The sequence below is a fragment of the Pelophylax lessonae genome (assembly GCF_965119305.1).
Source record: "Pelophylax lessonae genome assembly, chromosome: 1".
NCBI classification, from domain to species: domain Eukaryota; kingdom Metazoa; phylum Chordata; class Amphibia; order Anura; family Ranidae; genus Pelophylax; species Pelophylax lessonae.
In genome coordinates, this window is record NC_138768.1 from 860,849,070 (window position 1) to 860,871,293 (window position 22,224).

The following is a 22,224-nucleotide window of genomic DNA, read 5'->3' on the forward strand; positions in this document are numbered from 1 at the left end:
TATATGTTTAAAATCAATAAAATGTTCAATTTTTAAGTTATCGATTCTTGGTTTTCCTTCTCCCAATTGGCCCTTAAAACCCATACTTTCTCTATATTTGATTTATGCATATATTTTGGGGCTTGGGCTAGCCTTTACGGTTGATTTTTTCAATTTTTTACTAAATTGATACCTATAGGGGGCTTTTGAAGCATCACCTATAAAAAAAATACGGGGTACTAAAGTTTGTCGCCATTTCACGGGCGCACACACATTTAGGTTCGACATGTTAGGTATCTCAAATGGTAATACAAAGAACCCGCGCTTAGTTAATAAATAAAAATCAATCAGCAGCTGCTGTTCACTCAATAAGGGAAATTGACTGAAAAAAGGTAAATAATCACAGCGCTTGCTCAAAATTGAAAACTCATAAATAATTTAAACAAATAAATAGAAAGTGCAAAAAATGCTGTAAAGAAAGTGCTGAATGCAATGGTAGAAAAGTACTAAAACTAATATACAGGTATATATATATATATATATATATATATAAAAGTGCCAACAAAACTCAAGTGAATTCATACAATATTAGACAGTATTGAAAACTCAAATAATTTGAACAAATTAATACAAAGTGCTAAAAAGTGCTGTAAAGAAAGTAATGCAATGATAAGAAAGTGCTAAAATTAATATATATATATATATATATATATATATATATATATATATATATATATATATATATATATATATATATATATATATATATAAAAGTGCCAAAAAAAACCTCAAGTGAATTTATACAATATTAGACAGTCCATAAAAATATCCAAAGAGATGTGCCAAAGTGCTCAAAAAATGTGCTAGTCGCCTCATCAGGGAAAAGGTCCCGCACTCCCCTCCTGCACCACTGCTCACCAGAAATGGAAACACTTTCTGGGTCAAATGTGGCCTTAAAGGGGAGTACAGAGTCCTGGGTATAAAGTCTGGGTACCCTCCAGCACTCACGGCTCACTTTAATTAAAAGTAGCTTTTCCTTAGCAGGCTCAGCTTAAGGCTCTGGCTGCCGAGCAAACTCCAGAGCACTTTGTATTTATTTGTTCAAATTATTTATAGGTTTTCAATACTGTCTAATAATGTATAAATTCACTTGAGTTTTTTTGGCACTTTTATATATATATATATATATATATATATATTCATTTTAGCACTTTTCTACTATTACATTCATCACCTTTTTTCACCTTTTTTCATGTTGGGTATCTATTTACTCAGTGCAACCTCATCTTTTATGTTATTCCCCAAAAAATCGGGTAGTTTATTTGCCGTAAAATTCACTTTAATGTGTTTTAACTGATATTTTGCATTTCCTAGACTTTTATGGTAATATCGTGTGACATAATTAACCGGTTGCCGACCGCCGCACAACTATATACTGCGGCTGTCAGCCCCGGCCAGGCAGAGTGACGTATGGATACGTCACTCGCCTGTCACTGACTTGAGAGCCAATTGCGGGCGGGCGCGCGACCATCGCGGCTCGTTCATTGACAAGTCAGTGCGTGTGACCGGCGGACCCGATGTCCGCCGGTCACACTACGATCGCTCCGGTGAAGGGAGAAAGGCGGAGCGGCTTATGTAAACAAGCTGCCCGTCATTCTCCCTGGTGTAAAAATGAAGATCAGACGGTTCTACTATGTAGGATCGTTGATCTTTGTTTTTACACCAATAGCAATGTCCCTATACAGTTAGAAGCACGCCCCTAGGACACACTTAACCCCTCCCTGTCCAATAAAGTTAACCCCTTCCCTCCCACTGTCATTTTTGCAGTAACAGTGCATATGTATAGCACTGATTACTGCAGTAATGTCACTGGTAACACCAAAAGTGTCAAAAATGTCAGTCAAGGGTCCGATCTGTCCGCCACAATGTCGCAGTACCGAAAAAAAAATCGCAGATCGCCGCCATTACGCGTTAAAAAAAAACTCCAAAAATGACAAAAATCTTTCCCTTTCTTAGTAAACGCGATAACTTTTGCGCAAACCAATCAAAATATGCTTTTTGCGATATTTTTTACCAAACATATGTAGCATAAAACAAGTTGGCCGAAAATGTTAAAAAATTTTGATTTTTACATTTTTTTTGGGGAATTTCATATAAAAAATGTGAAAAATATTGTTATTTTTGCAAAATTGACGCTCTTTTTTTGTTTATAGCGCATGATCAAAAAATCGCACAGGTGATCAAATACCACCAAGAAAGCTCTGTTTGTGGGAAAAAAAGCATGTCAAATTCGTTTAGGTACAGCGTCGCACGACCGCGCAATTGTCTGTTAAAGTCACGCAGTAAAAAATCGCAAAAAAACCCCTGGTCTTTTAGCAGCCAAATCCTCCGGGGCTTAAGTGGTTAAAACCTTATTTTATTCCTTAGGGTGTCTGCTTTCAGAAAATGTATAATGTTTGGGTATTTTATGTGATCTTCAGGACTAAAATTATTTTTATAACGTGTGCAGAAAATGCAAAAACGGCTCTGACAGTGATTGTTGGTTCGCTGTGCTAGACCTACGGTCTGAATACTACCAAGTTCCCATGGCATCTAAAGATCAGGGGAAGTCAGCCTTTATATGTCCTTTGGGCTTCTATCAATTTACAGTAAAACCTTGGATTGGGAGAATCATTTGTTCCAGAACCATGCTTGTAATCTAAAGCACTCTGATATCAAAGCAAATTTTCCCATAAGAAATAATGGAAACTCAGATGATTAGTTTCACAACCATTTATTCATAAATTCTTCAGTTTATAGTCCATATAAAAAGATTATAGCAATTTGATTGGTTGTGTAACCATAAAATGTCCATCCACAGAAGCAAAATCCAGCAGGAGCTGCACAGTATTATTATTATTATTGTTATTATTATTATTATACAAGATTTATATAGCGCCAACAGTTTACGCAGCACTTTCCAATATAAAAGGGAGACAATACAGTTACAATACATAATATACAAGAGGATTAAGAGGGCCCTGCTCAGAAGAGCCTACAATCTAATAGGGTGGTGCAGGTGTTACAAGAGGTTGTACAGTAATTGTGGTGAATGAGCTGATGGAAGTGGTAAAAGATTAGTTGGAGGAGTGATCGGCTTCCCTGAAGAGATGAGTTTTCAGGGATCGCCTGAAGGCAGCCAGAGGAGGAGATAGCCGGACAAGTTGAGGTAGAGAGTTGCAGAGGATGGGAGAGGCTCTGGAGAAATTCTGGAGATGGGCATGGGAGGAGGAGACCAGGGGGCTTGAGAGTGGGAGGTCTTAGGAGGAGCGGAGAGGACGGTTTATGTGATATTTGGAGATAAGTTTGGTGACATAACTCGGGGCAGAGACACTGAGCAGTTGGTAAGATGGATAAGGCTGTGTCGGAGGCAGCATGTGTTTTTACGTGTTCTAATATCAGATGTTTCTGGATGGTTAAAACCTGATTACACCTAGCCTGGAATGCCAGCAGAGCAAGTTTACCCAGCAGGGTGTTCCTGACAAGGAGTCATAAATGGGAATTCATATCCTCACAGGATGTTCTCGCATAGGCCTCCTATTGTGAGGTATGGGGGTAGAGGAGCCTCAGATAAGACCTCCAGCGGAGGTTATATCAACATCAAAGGCCAGCTGTTACTGAAAGATGACCCAGGTCAAAAACATTGATTCTTGGGCAGATGGCGCCCCTAGTGGGAGAATATAACATGCTTCCTGGAAAGATGAGATTCCTGTTGATTAGGAAGGACGGCCTCTTATGAATTGTCATTGGACAAGCAGACAGCGGGTGTTTATGTGGGTGGTGTCTGAGTGGACTTTAAAAACAATCACCAGCTACTCTTTTGCACTTGAGCCCAGCCTGAAAATGATACCGAATTCCGAGGATGCCCATATGTAAAGTATTATCTGTGCTTGTTTTGTCTTATATGCTCTGTAGTATTCTTTCAGTGTTTTATGTTAGCATTTCTACTTTCTAAATTAGATCCTTGCTTATTTAAGCAGTGTGTTTATTTTTATAGCTAGCATTGTTATTGTACCCTCCATTAACCTTATTAGAGCTTTGATAGCCCATCATAGGAATAGACAAGATAATACATGTTTATAATAAATAGGGGAGATACAAAACCACCACACATTTATTTCAGCCTGGCAGCAGCATTAACCACTTAAGCCCCGGAAGATTTTACCCCCTTCCTGACCAGGCCCTATTTTGCGATTCGGCACTGCGTGATTTTAACGGACAATTGCGCGGTCGTGCGAAGCTGTACCCAAATTAAATTGACGTCCTTTTTTTCCCACAAACAGAGCTTTTTTTTGGTGGTATTTGATCACCTGTGCGATTTTTACTTTTTGTGCTATAAACAAAAAACGAGCGTAAATTTTGAAAAAATAAAAATATTTTTCACAATTTTTTATATGAAATTCCCCCCCAAAAAATGTAAATTTTTTTTAACATTTTTTGCCAATTTGTTTTCTGCTACCTATGTTTGGTAAAAAAATTGCAATAAGCGTATTTTGATTGGTTTGCGCAAAAGTTATTGCGTTTACTAACTAAGGGAAAGATTTTTGTAATTTTTATTGTTTTTTTTTAACGAGTAATGGCGGCGATCTGCGATTTTTTTTTGCAGGACTGCGACATTGTGGCGGACAGATCGGACCCCTGACTGACATTTTTTAAGCTTTTGGGGGTACCAGTGACATTACTACAGTAATCAGTGCTATACATATGCACTATTACTGTAAAAATGACACTGGCAGGGAAGGGGTTAACTTTATTGGTGATGCAGGGGTTAAGTGTGTCCCTAGGGGCGTGCTTCTAACTGTAAAGGGGTGTGGCTAGTGATGTAACCACAGAAACATACGATCCTACATAGCAGGATCGTATGATCTCTGCAGTTAGATCAGGGAGAATGACAGGCGGCTTTGTTTACATCAACCGCCTGCCTTTCTCCCTCTCCACGGGGAGATCGCGAGTGACCGATGGACATCGGAGCCGCCGGTCACACGCGCGGACATGTTAGGGAACAAGCGGGGGCAGGAGCGCGCCTCCGGCTGCGCACGCTCGCCCCCTAGAGGCTCATAGGCTAGCGACATAGTCCTTTGTCACTTTGCCTGTACGGGGCTGACCGCCGCAGTATATAGTCGTGCGGCGGTCAGCAAGCGGTTAATGATAGACTGCAGTGAGGATAGCCTATGGAAGGGTAGGCCTATGAGAAGGGAGTTGCGAGAGTTGAGAGATAACAAGGGAATGAATGAGTAGCTTGGTGGTTTCAGTGGTTAAAAAGGGGCGCATTTTAGAGATGTTACGGAGGTGAAGTCTACAAGCTTTTGAACTTCCTTATGAACTTCCTGTTCGTCACTTTTGCCCGCTGTTGGAACGCATTGTGGAACGCAAGCTGTACCGGGCGGCGTTCACACACATTTCTACTGCTCTTCGCTCTTTGGATGTGCTGGCTGGCACAATTATATGTGAGTGTATCCGCTTAGTATATTAAATAAACCTTTTGCAAATGGTATTACACTATCCTATGCCTTCATTTTTTTTTTTTCACAATAAAAGTTTATTGAAAGATGCAGCAGTACAATAAAGAAAGTTATATAAACATTAATAAGGGAAAGATGCATGAAGAAATCATAAACAAGGACAACTTCACAAGTATTTCAGGTAAATGTTCTATATGAACATCACTAAAGAATGGAAGTACAAAGATGTCGTCTGATCCCATCTAGAGTAATAAAACTGATTTACCATCAAAGCAACCCATATATATGGGTATGACTTGGGACTACGTATAGTCTACTTCGTGAACTTGAGAAGAACAAAACTTGAAAGATTATGTTAACATTTTTTTCTTGGGAAACAGTAGTAACATCCTGAATGGGAGCAGATTGAGGGAATAATTAAAGGCAATCAAGGGTGAATCAAGGGAAAGCGCCCATTGTATATCCATGGAAACTGACACTATATCCAGGGCTAACTGGGCCCTGGTGGCCCTGTAATTTTTAGTGAGTCACCCCCGCACTATTGGGTGAAGTATTATCTCAAGCACAAGCACTTTTCTGAAAGGATTCACTCAGCACCTTAGGACACTTTTTGTGGTGGATTTTTTTTGGAATATTGATATTTATTTATATTTATTTATTACACTTTCATATTTAGGGCTCTTTCACACGGGCGATCCGATCAGATCCGCCTGTCAGTTTTTTAGGCGGATCTGATCGGATCCTCCATGCAGCTCTATAGGGCAGTGGATGTCAGCGGAGACACCTCCACTGACACCCGCTGCCATCCGTATCCAATCCTGTGCTGAAATCTGGACGGATGGAAACCTTATTTTTCCATCCGTTCAGGGATCGGATCGGATGAGAGCGGACAGGCGGTCCGCTCTCATCTGATCCCCCATAGAGAGCAGCGGGGGCTGTGACACCTCCCTCTCCGCACTGCAAGCGGAGACGGAGCTGTCATCCGCCGGCTCAGCGGGGATCGGCGGATCAATCACCGCTGAGCAGCACGGATCCGCCTGCGGAGGCGGACCGTGTGAAAGAGCCCTTATTCTTTTTATAATATTTGTTAGCACTTATTATAGATCCGGCACCTCACATTGACACTAAAAAAGCTTTTGACAATAATTGAATTTGGGGCTGAAAGGACAGGTCAGAGTCTAGGATTACACCTAGTACCACCTAGTACACCAGTATAAAAGAGAAAAGTGACACTTTTGAAAAGTGTAACAATATGGTTACATTTATTGAAGGTACAACATTTAGCAACTCACATGGTTGATGATTAAAACAGGCACATCTAAGTGTGCAGGCATCTGAGGTAAAACTGTCCACAAAGACCTCTGCACCGCTGTCAGTCTGCAATCATGACCGGGAAGACTGCCCTGCAGTAGAGCAATCTGAAAGTGAGGCTTGAAGCGCTCGTTGAGTGTAGTGTGGAAGAGATGGCGTCGATGGTGGTGCGGAGGATGGTTTATGTGGACAGCTTTTCCCCGGATGCCTACATACTTAGATCAACCATGTGAGTTGCTAAATGTTGAACCTTCATTAAATGTAACCATATTGCTACACTTAGAGGCTCCTTTCTTTTCTTTTATACTCAGTTGTGACATGACGCTACTTGTATATCAAGACATCGCTTGTTTATCAATGTTGCTTGTCTTGCAAAATGCTCTCAAACCAAGTTACTCTCAATCCAAGGTTTTACTGTAGTTGCATGCCACAGGGCATAAGAGGCACACCTGCAAATTTCCAAATACATTTTTCAACCTTATACTGTAAGTGTGGAAATAGAGACCTATATGCCTGCACTACAGTCAGTGAATTCTGTTCAAGCACACAGAGAGTTAACTGAGGCACAGGAAAGGTCCTGCTATACAGAGGAGTTGGCGCCAGTGTGTTTTGTGGCGGGGCAGAGCTGTGAGCCCTGGAAGGAGGTGTACACCTTGCACATGTGTGAGAGGAGTAAGATGGAGAATTACTTGTGGGTGTACAGCTGGTTTGTGGATTTGGCTGAGGGTTTGATTGGAGAACCGAGGAGGGTTTGCCCTGGAGGCGGGTCTGGATGAATGGGTCTTGGCCAGCTTGTCTGACACAGAATGGGACTGGGGGAATACTCTAGAGGAGGAAGAGACACTGCAGGCAGAATCAAGCCACCTGCCCCCCCTGACTCTGCAGATCGTGAGGCCACAATGGAGAAGCTATTTTGCAGTGGAAAGCAGTTGCAAATGGACAAGGCCTTCATTCAACACAGGGTTCAGGAGGAGCCACCAACTCTGAATAGTCTAAGGTTAACAGTGGTGTACCCCAAAGTTCAGTGTTGGGACTCTTACTTTTTAATATCTTTATGAATGATATAGGGTCTGGGATTAAAAGTACCATTTCAGTCTTTGCAGATGACACCAAGCTTTGCAGTGGAATAACTTCCTTACAGGATGTCTCCAACTTACAAGCTGACCTCAATGCACTGTTTCATTGGGCAACTATGTGGCAAATGAGGTTTAATGTTTATTAATGTAAAGTTATGTAGTACTGTAGTACTGGGGGAATCCATAGCGGAGAAGGATCTGGGTGTTCTGGTAGATCAGGCATGTCCAACCTGCGGCCTGAGGGCCGCATGCGGCCCAGAACCTCAGGCAATGCGGCCCACTGCCCCCTGACAATTTTTTTTTTTGCTGGGGAGGAAGGAAGTCAGGTCGGGGGCACTGTCACAGCAGCTTCCAACTAATGGTAGGCTGCCTCAGAGGGGAGGGGAGCATGTGCAGTGTTTCTGACTCCTACCACCATGACCATCACTGAAGTGCTCATGGTGGTTAGAGTGTTCCTTTATTATCGCTCAGAAGAAGTAAACCTCTGTTTACTGATTCCATTTCATTTCATCATCCTCTAGTTGTGTTAAATTTGTGCGGGGGCGCAGCAACATTTTATTACTTATATACCTTAACTATAGTATATATTTAATATGCGTCCCGAGAAAATTTCTCTACACTCAATGTGGCCCAGAGAAGCCAAAAGGTTGGACACCCATGTGGTAGATCCTAAGCTTAATAATAGCATGCAATGCCAAGCTGCAGTTTCCAAAGCAAGCAAAGTCCTTTCTTGTATTAGGAGAGGCATGGACTCCAGAGAGAGAGATATCATTTTGCCCCTGTACAAATCATTAGTAAGACCTCATCTGGAATATGTAGTTCAGAAAGTGCAGAGAAGGGCAACCAAACTGATAAGAGGCATGGAGGAGCTCAGCTATGAGGAAAGATTAGAGGAACTGAATTTATTCTCTCTTGAGAAGAGGAGATTAAGGGCCCTTTCACACTGATACGTTTTACCTGTTTTTTTTTTGTACGTTGCAAGAAAAACACAGGAAAAATGTTTACCTTTAAAGCCCTTGGAACTTTCTACACCACTGCACTGTGGGTGCAGTGTGTTTTGAAAAGTCCCGTATGCTGCATCTTTGGTACAGTTTTGGCTACCACAGTGAAAACGCAGCTTCCCATTGAAATGCACTGCATAATGGCGGTAAAGTCACGGTAAACTGCACCCGCGATTTGCATTTTTTGAGACACGTGCATTTTTTACAGGTGCAGGCAGCCCAAAAATGCACCAGAAATGCATAGGATCTGCATCTGACACACCGCAAAATTGCAGTAAATGCGGTTTTACTGCTATTATGCTACAGAGCAGTGTGAAAGGGGCCTAAGGGGGATATGATCACCATGTATAACTACATATGTGATTCATATAGTAAACTTGGTGTTGAGTTATTCACTTTAAGGTCATCACAGAGGGCAATGGGGCACTCTTTATGTCTGGAGGAAAAGAGATTTAATCTCCAAATACGGAAAGGTTTCTTCACGGTAAGAGCTGTGGAAATGTGGAATAGACTCCCTCCAGAGGTGGTTCTGGCAAGCTCAGTAGATTGCTTTTAAAAAGGCCTGGATTCTTTCCTAGGTGTACATAATATAACTGGGTACTAACATTTGTAGGTAAAGTTGATCCAGGAAATATCTGATTGCCTCTCCGGGGATCAGGAGGGGATTTTTCCCCTGCTGGAGCAAATTGGATCATGCTTTGCTGGGGTTTTTTCGCTTTCCTCTGGATCAACTGTGGGTATAGGATTGTGTATATAGGATTGTATGATTTATTTTTTTATTAGTTGAACTAGATAGACTTATGCCTTTTTTCAACCAGACTAACTATGTAACTTCTCGGGCACGTACCCAAGCACAGAATCTCACCTTTAAAGAATGGATCATCAGGTCACCAGAAGCTTGCATTTCCAAAGTGAAAGGGAACTTAAAGAGAGGTCCACACTTCTTCAAGTGCAAAAGAGAACTGCCTTGGAATGGTGATTTGACTACCCCTATGTCCTCTTTGCCATAATGGAGGAAACTGAGGCCGACCGATCCCAGTGGAAGGATGATCTAGTGTGTGACTTTCTCCATGTGCCTAACCCTCATAGGGGGCCTCACAATCCCAGTGTGGGCCCATTTTCTGGACATAAAACCAGAATAGAGCCGGGCACGGGCCTTGCATTTCCAAAGTGAAAGGGAACTTAAAGAGACGTCCACACTTCTTCAGGTTTCAGAAGGAGGAGGTGCAAAAGAGAACTGCCTTGGAATGGTGATTTGACTACCCCTATGTCCTCTTTGACATAATGGAGGAAACTGAGGCTGACCGATCCCAGTGGGAGGATGATCTAGTGTGTGACTTCCTCCATGTGCCTAAGCCTCATAGGGGGGCCTCACGATCCCAGTGTGGGCCCATTTTCTGGACATAAAACAGGAATAGAGCCGGGCATGGGTCATTCATAAGAACAGGGTGGAAGTGGTAAAGGCCAGACGGCCAACCCATTATCTACTGGTACTATTGAACACACAAAAAAAGAGAGCAAAGTAGGACTTTAAAGGCCACAAAGGAGGGATACTCTAGATTACTTAAAAATTGTATCATAATTTATTGTGTCCATGCTTAAAAAACATACATAAAACATAATCAAAAAAGACAAATAATCTAATGAAAATAATGACAATACAAGGTAAAAAGTCCCTGATAAGAGAGTCTGTAGGTCCTCAAGAAAACCGATGGGTTGCCAGGGGCTTCTTCAGGGCTAGAGAGACCTTATAGACAAATTCCAGTCACCACATGTGCCAGACAAATCCCCTCCGGGACCATATAATTAGGAGTGATCATATTGATGGTAATAATGAGAAGTGGGGGTAGTACAATGAGTCCTCCATTCACAGGAAGCAGAAGATCCAAACTACAGGTAGGTTTGTATAGGGAACCCACTTATGGGCTCTATAAGGGCCTTCTCCTCCTCTAGTTATATCATGTGCTATAATCAATACAGCTGTAAGCACGCAATGCCTCTGGAATGGCTGAAACTCTCCTCCACTCTAGCATTGGTTCCCCAAATATGATCGCTCCTGGAGGAACCCATGCAAGAGACTGTTCTCACTGCTGCCAAACAGTCCTGCCAGTGCTCAAACACCTGAGTGCTGGTACTCATTATTTTTGTAGGAAAACACATCCCTTTGCATTTTCTCTCTTGGGCCTATTGTCACTGATGCAATACAATCTTGCCACACGTCGATTTTTGCACAGCTGTATCTGAGGGCTGATAAATTTATTTTCTTTAGTTAAACACCTGTCTGTCCCTTCCATCCCTGTAATTGGGCCCGTTCTCACTGCTGTTCTGCCGATTGTAAGACAAAAATTTCTGAGTGCTAATACCCTTTTTTTTGTTTGAAACTCCTGCCCATGCCTTGTGTCTCTACATTTGGGCCTGGTGCACAGCTTTCCTGCCACTGATCATTTTTTTGTGTCCTTTTCTTCTGCTTCATTACCTTTTGATGCATCTATCACCATTGCTAGTTTAACTTATCTTTACCTTTCGATATAGTTATTTTCTCTCACAAATCTTGCACAGCACATCGTTCTTTATACATGTAGCACCCTCCTAAATAGGTGCTAGGTAGGCAGAGTAGTTTTGGCTCTGTCTGCCTAACAGCAGAGCAGCAGGCTAAATTTATATGCTCCCTGCTTCTCAGGGAGCAGGATTTCGTAGTAAGGCCTGCTCCATGTGTCCGGTGTATGATTTTTCTGGGCTGAGGGAGTGTCCCCACTGTGTCCAATGGGGAGGCACATTAGACAGTGGAGGAAACCCAGCCAGTGACACACAGGCTTTGTTACTGCCCCAGGGATTGGCACAGACTGGCTGTCTTGGTGCATTATGGGGCAGAGTATATAAAGCCAAGGACACATGATGTAGGGGTCTTTGGGCGGGAAGCCAGGTCCCAGAAGGAGGATGACGGCTGTCTCCTCTTCTGTAGCAGTGGATGGTGGTCACAGGCGGTCGGCCTATTGAACCAGAATGTGTGGCTGAATCCGGAGGTCCAAGAGAAGCTGACTGGTGGAGTTGGGGGCATCGGTAACTCTGGAAAAACTGTGCCCGTGAGTACAGAGGAACTTGCCCGGGGTCTGCCCAGGAAGGGGACTACTCCAGAGTGTAGGAGTCGGTGGACGGGTGTCAGCTGCACAGAGAGAGAGAAAGGGGGTGCCAAGTTAGAATCCTTAAGATAATTACAAGCAGGAACACTTAAATGACCTTCATTCCAGTGGCAGAGTGAATCAGCGGCCTTGCCGCATCCTCAAGTCAGATGTCCTCAATACTGTGAATAGTTACTAGTTGGAGTATCCCACTAATCCCTTCTCCTATCCCAGTTCTAAATAAAAATACAAAACAACATCCCCTGTACTGATCATCGACTGAGCCAAGTACTTAAAGTGATACCTTTCTGCAAGCAGTTGCTACGGGTAACCCAGGGGAATCCAGAAAGTGTTATATCCAGCAGTCATCTAGGGGGCAGTGCTACAATCATGTACATGCAAATATGGACAACGCTTTGTGAACACCTGACCATTACACCTCTATAAGCTTTTTGGACATCCTGTTCCAAAACCATTTAGAGGGCTGTCCACAAACTTTACATACCTTACTGATTTCTATGTAAGCTGCAAATCACTGTAGCAGTTGCCACTATTACAGTGATAGCAGCAGTCTTCTGGTTCCGGTGCCAATCTGCTGCTTGCCTGCATATCAACCACAGAAAGTCACCTGCTAGGCACTTTACCTAGCATCCAAACCTTTGATAAAGTCACGTGTCTTGTGACGCAACACCGCGGGAGGAGCCTGGTTATGTCACTTCCGGTATACGGCCGAGACCGGAAGTTCGGTGTTTGACAAGTTGTCCATTACGGGAACCCCTCGGCCCTATCTGTGATTACCAGCACCTGTATCTGTGAGCTATTATGTAAGTTCTCTAAATTTGCTTTTATATACTACACTATAGAGTATCCATCTGTCTTTTCATTAGCTGACTACTACTTGCCATGGAGCTATTAAGAATGTTATTTATGGACACATATTAATAATTCCAACCTATTTGATGATCGTTGCCACGGAGTGAATCCCATGATTAAGATTACTTTATATCAAAACGCTTTATTTTTCCTGAGTTACGGTGAGCGGCCATTGCACTTCATGGTGGATAGTGTTTGTTGGGATTCCAGACTGGTGGTGACACCCTTATCATCGGACGTTATTATTCACGTCTTTCTGGATTTTCAGTCATTTTTTCACCATTTTGATTCACCTAATTTATGGACTTTCATAACAAATTTATTTTTTAAATACCAGTTAAATGTTTTAGTGATTTCTATTATATTGTATTACATGTTGGGATTAGTCCATCACTGTGTTCATTTTGCATGATATGCACTTTTTGACTTTTATATTCATTTATTATTTGTAGTTTACACTGATTTGTATATTTTTTGTATGTCTTATATTCTCACATTATTTTCATGCCTTAGCGCCTGTTATTTTTTATTTATTACCTGCTAGGCACTGTGGCCATTCACAGTCATTTTCAATGACTACAAGGTGTTGTCTGACTAGGAAAGTTGAATATTTTAATGCCACATTCAGTGTGTTTCCTTTACAGTACACGGAGGAGAGGAGGCGGGAACAGCTCTCTCCACTCTGCAACATCTGAATCTGAAGGTCTGTGATGATGATTATAACTAATATAATACTGTACTAACTTGCAAGGGGCGGTGTATGGTGCTATGGGGGTGGAGATGGAGGGGTGTGTAAAGCTGGGGAGGGGGTGTATGTAAAATTCCTACCATCCCCCACCCACTGTCATCTTCATCCCCACTGTCATCTTCATCCTCACTGTCATCTTCATCCCCACTGTCATCTTCCTACTATCCCACCCACTGTCATCTTCATCCCCACTGTCATCTTCATCCCCACTGTCATCTTCCTACTATCCCACCCACTGTCATCTTCATCCCCACAGTCATCTTCATCCCCACTGTCATCTTCCTACTATCCCACCCACTGTCATCTTCCTACTATCCCACCCACTGTCATCTTCATCCCCACTGTCATCTTCATCCCCACTGTCATCTTCCTACCATCCCACCCACTGTCATCTTCATCCCCACTGTCATCTTCCTACTATCCATATTGTTAAAAAAAAAAATGAATAAGGGCTCTTTCACACGGGCGATCCGATCAGATCCGCCTGTCAGTTTTATAGGCGGATCTGATCGGATCCTCCATGCAGCTCTATGGGGCAGTGGATGTCAGCGGAGACACTTCCACTGACACCCGCTGCCATCCGTATCCAATCCTGTCCGTGAAATCTGGACGGATGGAAACCCTATTTTTCCATCCGTTCAGGGATCGGATCGGATGAGAGCGGATAGGCGGTCCGCTCTCATCCGATCCCCCATAGAGAGCAGCGGGAGCTGTGACACCTCCCTCTCCGCACTGCAAGCGGAGACGGCGCTGTCATCCGCCGGCTCAGCGGGGATCGGCGGATCGATCCCCGCTGAGCAGCACGGATCCGCCTACGGAGGCGGACCGTGTGAAAGAGCCCTTAAGCAAATTCTAGAAAAATGTAATTAAAATAAAAAACTACTGACACCAATGGCAGAACTACCACACAAACATTGCACTTGCGACCGGCCCTGGCGTTCCGCCACCAGGCTGGGAGGGAAGGGCCCCATCCGGGGGGCCCTTTATGGTTTCTTGCATCGGGGCCCTGAAGGTTCTAGTTACGCCACTGACTTGGAGAGTGCTGATTATGCTGTAAAAATGTCCAGCGCATTCGGCTTCCGAACACCTACTGTTAGGGTGGGGTTTACGACCCAGAAAGGCGCTGATTGGCTGCCTTCTGGGGGCGTAACCTGGGCGCAGGAAAGAGCGCTTGGCCACCCCCACCTTCGTGATGTCCTGGCTGTGATTGGTCCAGTCTCCAGCCTGGACCAATCATCATCCAGGACATCTGATCGCTGACGTCGCAATGGGGGCGGTGCCGGTGCGTGCGTCAGTCACTCACCGTCACCGCCGCTCACCTTCCCGCCGGTTCCCGCCGAAGAGGAGAGGCTGCCCGCCAGGGAGAAGCCGCTAACCTTCCCGCCGCCGCTGATAGCCGAGCCGCCGCCACCAGGTGAGTGCATTGGGTTAAAGGGAGCACGCACGCTGGTCTCTGCATTGATTGGGGGACAATGCTGTGGCACTCTGCAATCATTGGGGTACAATGCTGTGGCACTCTGCAATCATTGGGGTACAATGCTGTGGCACTCTGCAATCATTGGGGTACAATGCTGTGGGCACTCTGCAATCATTGGGGTACAATGCTGTGGGCACTCTGCAATCATTGGGGGACAATGCTGTGGGCACTCTGCAATCATTGGGGTACAATGCTGTGGGCACTCTGCAATCATTGGGGGACAATGCTTTGGCACTCTGCAATCATTGAGATTTTTCATGCACACACACACACACACACACACACACACACACACACTCTCTCTCTCTCTCGCAGTTTACTGAAAAAGCATATACCTGGCGAGTAAAAATGCTGTCCCCCCCCAGATTTGTGTGGGTTCCTACACCCGTGCTGGAGTTTATCAAATTTTCTATTCAGGGTCAAATTTCAAGTAAATTAAAATAATTTATGGAAATAGTATGGATTTCTTAAATTGATGACAGGCTCTCTTTAAGCTGAACTTCAAATTAAAACCCTCCACTTACTTTCAGGTATTTTTATTTTTTAAATGAAAGTTTCTATGACCCACTTATACTTACCATAACCTAAGGTCTTGTGTTCTTCTGCTATGCTGGGTTAGCACCTCGTGCTAGCATCAGTAGAGGCTCATATAAATTAATTCTAGCCAAGCAAATGAGTCGCATCCACATGATCAGGAAGGGATGCGGATGATTTCAGAAGCACCCTACTATTCAGCAAAGCAGTGCTGAAGACCACCAGGGGACTTATGGTGTATGGATTAAGGTAATTGTAGTACTCAACCCCGGAAATGACCCAGGTCTCCCTTTACGTGGTCATTGGCTGCCTGGCCCAGACAGTTCCAAGCTCACTGAAAACCCAGAAACAAGAACAGAAGCAAAACAAGAACAGGAAGACATTCTTGAGCAAACATCCTTTAAAAGCATTAGTGTGTAAAACCACTTACTCACCCAGCGCTAAAAATCACTACAAGAACAAGCAATTAATGCATAAAACCATAAAGGTGAAAGCTGCTGCTATAAAAAAGAGAAATCTAAAAAAGGGTGCAACAAATATAGCTTGCATAAACTGATTTGTGACACTAGCAGCGCTGCAGGATATATATATATATATATATACAGAGATGTATAGTAACGAAGTAGAACTACTTAAGTACTGTACTTAAGTACCGAAATGCGGTATCTCCTAGAGTAGAATTTTTTTCTCCTACTTCTACTTTTACTTCACTACATTTTTTCGATGATTTCGATACTTCTACTCAAGTATTTTTTTTTTGTGCTGCATAGTTACTCGTTACTTTTAAAAAAATGACCACTGCCAGAACAGTAGATGGCAGGTTGCATAAAGCTCAAAAAAATGTGTATAATGTCATTTGTAAATCAGCGCATACGAAAATAAAGGCTGTGTATAATAAAAGCTGCTATACCAAATCTTTCCAATAAAAAGAAAATATGAAACAAACAAATAAATGGTGCTACAGCGCTTAAAGTGCATCAAGAAACTACTAACAAACACAGGTTAATCATTTGAATAAATCATTTGAAATAATAAAAACAATATGATGTTCAAACTTTTGACTTATTTCTTTAATAACTACATAACACAGTACTTCTACTTCTACTTTCAGTACTTGAGTAGAAAATTTTTTTCAAAACTACTGGTACTTTTTACTTTTAGTACTTAAGTAGCAAATTTTTTGAAAAAACTACTTGCAATACTTAAGTAAAAAAAATGTTGAATACTTTAGTACTTCTACTTAAGTAACTTTTTCTGCGAGCACTTCCACTTCTACTCAAGTAATTTTTTGATCGAGCACTTGTACTTTTACTCAAGTAGAAATTTCGAGTACTTTATACAAGTCTGTATATATATCATAAATAATTAAAATATTTAAAACATCAAGGCTAAGAATGGTTAATCAACAAACAATAGATAATAAAAAATGTCCATCAGTGGTCAAAACCTCCTGCTGATGTATGGGTAAGCATTCGTCCAAAGTACAGTCCCAAGTACCAGTGCAAGTAGTAACATGGAAAAGAGTGCGGCTAGTAAAGATGTCCGTGTACCACCACCAGCAAGCCGTGATCACCCATCAGATTGGAAACTCACCAAATCACGGATGAAAACAGGCCTGTAAATGTCAACGCTGGCTCCTCCACCAAGACCAATTACACCAACCGCCTGGCTCTTTAATGCGAAACCTTGTCCTTATCGCTCATGTTATCATGTGAATGCAAGCATAACAAGGGGACACATAGCGTAATTCTGCCAAATTTATTGAAGCAAAAAAAAAAACACCCGTTCCCCACAAATATATACTCACAAACAGATCATGTTATTAGGCATAAGCGAATGCATACAAGCGTCCATCCACCTCTGTCAAATTCAAACTGGCCCCTTTGGCGCCAAGCAGGACCGGTTTGGACAGTGCGGCGTGGCGTCTTCTGTTGCTAGGCGACCGCGCACTCACGCCCTTTAGGAGTCAGCGTTGACATTTACAGGCCTGTTTTCATCCGTGATTTGGTGAGTGTTAGCTCAAATCTCGTCAGGAGGCAATCACAATGATATTACAGCCCTTCAGTTGCTACCCTCCCAATAGATAATGAATTCACCCTCCATCCAGCTGGGAGTTATGACGACACACAGCACTCAAACTTAGTGCAGTCACAACTGTTTATTTCAAGTTTCGTGCTCCCATTTAAAGGATATTTCGGCAGCAGAAACTGGTTTACAATTCGTAAGTCAATTGAACAGTACAACATCACTCATAGAAACAGTTACATGAAAAGGATTTTGTGTCCTATACATCTGTGTCAATATGGGGTGTCTTGTTATAGTATCGGTCCGTCTGTGTTCAGCTTGTCATGTGTTAATGTAAGCAATTGTCAATTGTTTATGGGTGGCATCAGCAATCTCTTATGCAAAATGTCCAACTGTCAAGTGTTCAAATGAATGAATGGAGAGGTGGTTTAACATGTCGTCTAAATGCAAAATATAACTGTTTGCTGACCAAGGTGGATGAATGGTTTTCAGTGTTAGCTCGTTAATATGTAAATGCAAGGGCCTACATTTCATCACAGGATGGGCATAAACTGAAATATATATCTGAAAAATCATAAGGCATATTAATACAATCTTTCAACCCAACCTTTGATCCCAGCTTATTCATAACGGTGGGATCACTTAGAGTCTCTGAATAGCACAAAACAGGTGACATTATTCCAAGGTGTATGTAGGCTGGTGACTTGGTTGTGTGCACATAGGGATATAACTTCTTAGAATTCTATCAAATCAAAACAGACATGTTCAATGGGGAGGGCCATAGCTTGCAAGAGTCCCTGGCCTGAAAAATCCAACTCCATTATTATGGCGATAAAGTCACTACAAATAGACCATGGCAGCACATACCACCTGTTGACGATGGCATGTGATTTTTCAACATGTCCTAAGGCCTTTTCCAGGAAAGGGCAAAAAATAAACCTCCTGTTTTTAATGAGAGGAAAAAAATTCCCTTTCAACCCTCGTTCAGAGCGGTCAGACCAAGTCCCTGGTGGCTATAACGAAAAAACAATGTCCTTTGTGTCCAATCGGCTTGACTTCGACTGTAAAGTGGAGACATGAATGTCTCGTGTCTCTCTCCTTTCCTGGGGTGAGCAAGGGCAAAATGAGGAGAGGTTCTCGGGTGGTGAGCACATGTTGCAAGTAACCAGACAGTGGCTACTAGTGCTCAGCTTGCTACAAAGCGTACCACTGTCGCACGAATGCGACGTCTTCCAGGAGTAGAGGTGTCCGCTGGCATTGTACCAATGCGTCTGTCTAGATCCAGCTGGAATTCGTCTGGTGCTTGTCGTCACAATCTCCAATGATTCGGCTGGTGCTCGTCACAATCTCCGGTAAGTTGTCGTGGGGTCCAGGGGTGGGGCTTCCGTCTGTCGCGATGCGTGGACCCAAACCGGGGAGTCGTCTGTCAGTACCGCTGTTCTGGTCACTGCTTGAACCGTTGCAGGAGGTCCGTAGGGTCAGTCTAGCGACGTCAGCTTATGGAGGGGCCTTCACCAGGATTCTGTCACCAGGCTTGAATGGGTGGGTTGGTGCACCTGTTGGCAAATGAAACGAGAGCGAGAGATCACCATAATCACTGTTTAATTTTTCAATTAATTAATTCTGCCATATTTTCCTCTGGCAAAATCTCTAGATATGAGAATAAATGGACTCATGGGGTTGAGACGGGTCTGAAGTCATTCTGACTTTAGCAAGAATAGCAGGTAAGTACAGAGACAAAAAATACAAGTTTTACAAGAATGGCAGGAGTATTTTGCGCTACTGGGCTTCTGGCCTATAGACAGGCAGCAAAAATAAATGCTAGTGAAACTACTCGCAGCACTGAGGTTTAGGGCCTACAGGAAGGCAGGTAACAGGAAGGATACTTAATGGCACTGTTTTGGGAGAACACAGCATGTCTACACATGCAACAATGGTGAGGGCCCTTGGAGGGGTTGAACTGCCTTTTATTCCTCCAAAGGTGGAGATGGGTTAAATTGCAGTCCTCTGACTCACCCAAGCAGGAAGCTACCTAGAACTGAGTATCCCTTGCATGGCTAAGATGCTGTGATCACTGAACAACAGGGAGTGAAATTCAAGCTGTCTTGTGTACATGGACACATAGAGACACACAAAACAGCTAGAAGTCAGTACTCATGCAAACATAAATTTATAAGAGATTGCACAGTTTGCTTGGTGACACCTGAACAGGAAATTGAAACCAAATGGCCTTGGAGACACAAAATCTGACTTCAAGAACCATTCATATGCAAAACCTGGGCAATGAGTCACTTCTTGGATGAAAAGAGATCAACTAATTGAATTCACCGCAGGAGGTTACCTTTAAAATTTTATCAAAGTAGTAACGCTGGCATAAATTCATTTTAATTCTTAGCATACTATCAACAAGCCAACCACTTCCATCCTATTTTTTTTTTTTTGAATGACAGCTTTCTATTCTACTATTTAACAATACAGATTTCACATACTGCACATCTGATAAAGGATATTTCGGCAGCAGAAACTGGTTTACAATTCGTAAGTCAATTGAACAGTACAACATCACTCATAGAAACAGTTACATGAAAAGGATTTTGTGTCCTATACATCTGTGTCAATATGGGGTGTCTTGTTATAGTATCGGTCCGTCTGTGTTCAGCTTGTCATGTGTTAATGTAAGCAATTGTCAATTGTTTATGGGTGCCATCAGCAATCTCTTATGCAAAATGTCTAACTGTCAAGTGTTCAAATTAATGAATGGAGAGGTGGTTTAACATGTCGTCTAAATGCAGACTTGTATAAAGTACTCAAAATTTCTACTTGAGTAAAAGTACAAGTGCTCGATCAAAAAGTGACTTGAGTAGAAGTGGAAGTGCTCGCAGAAAAAGTTACTTAAGTAGAAGTACTAAAGTATTCAACATTTTTTTTACTTAAGTATTGCAAGTAGTTTTTTTCAAAAAATTTGCTACTTAAGTACTAAAAGTAAAAAGTACCAGTAGTTTTGAAAAAAAAATTCTACTCAAGTACTGAAAGTAGAAGTACAAGTACTGTGTTATGTAGTTATTAAAGAAAGAAGTCAAAAGTTTGAACATCATATTGTTTTTTATTATTTCAAATGATTTATTCAAATGATTAACCTGTGTTTGTTAGTAGTTTCTTGATGCACTTTAAGCGCTGTAGCACCATTTATTTGTTTGTTTCATATTTTCTTTTTATTGGAAAGATTTGGTATAGCAGCTTTTATTATACACAGCCTTTATTTTCGTATGCGCTGATTTACAAATGACATTATACACATTTTTTTTGAGCTTTATGCAACCTGCCATCTACTGTTCTGGCAGTGGTCATTTTTTTAAAAGTAACGAGTAACTATGCAGCACAAAAAAAAATACTTGAGTAGAAGTATCGAAATCATTGAAAAAATGTAGTGAAGTAAAAGTAGAAGTAGGAGAAAAAAATTCTACTCTAGGAAAGTACAGATACCGCATTTCGGTACTTAAGTACAGTACTTAAGTAGTTCTACTTCGTTACTATACATCTCTGTCTAAATGCAAAATATAGCTGTTTGCTGACCAAGGTGGATGAATGCTTTTCAGTGTTAGCTCGTTAATATGTAAATGCAAGGGCCCACATTTCATCACAGGATGGGCATAAACTGAAATATATATCTGAAAAATCATAAGGCATATTAATACAATCTTTCAGTGAGTTTCCAATCTGATGGGTGATCACGGCTTGCTGGTGGTGGTACACGGACATCTTTACTAGCCGCACTCTTTTCCATGTTACTACTTGCACTGGTACTTGGGGCTGTACTTTGGACGAATGCTTACCTATACATCAGCAGGAGGTTTTGACCACTGATGGACATTTTTTATTATCCATTGTTTGTTGATTAACCATTCTTAGCCTTGATGTTTTAAATATTTTAATTATTTATGATATATATATCCTGCAGCACTGCTAGTGTCACAAATCAGTTTATGCAAGCTATATTTGTTGCACCCTTTTTTAGATTTCTCTTTTTTATAGCAGCAGCTTTCACCTTTATGGTTTTATGCATTAATTGCTTGTTCTTATAGTGATTTTTAGCGCTGGGTGAGTAAGTGGTTTTACACACTAGTGTTTTGATTTCTTGCTCTTATACATATCCTTTAAAAGCAGCCCTGAATGCTGCTGGAGGTAGAAGGGATAACCAGCTAGTCTGAGATTCTGTATGAGCAGTCCAAGTCCTTAGAGCAACATCTGACATTAACCCCCCCAAAGCACATGGAGTCCTAGGTAAAGGTCCTACTCACAATGTCCAAAGACAACTGTCACCAACCAACTTCCATTCAACACTCTTTAGAGCTAGAGGGGTTCTTCTCCAGCCCAACTCCCTAAGGTAGTGTCTTTGCACAAATGTCTTTAAATCTAGGTTCTTCCAGACCATTAGCCAGCCAAGCACATGCTGAGGCCCAGCAATAGCATTTCGGTACACATGCTGCCTCCCATGGGAGCAGCCCCAGGAGAAAAAAAAGCCTGAGGCCTAGTCATGTGCTCAAGGCTCGGCAAGGGAGAGCCTACTCACTACCTGGAAG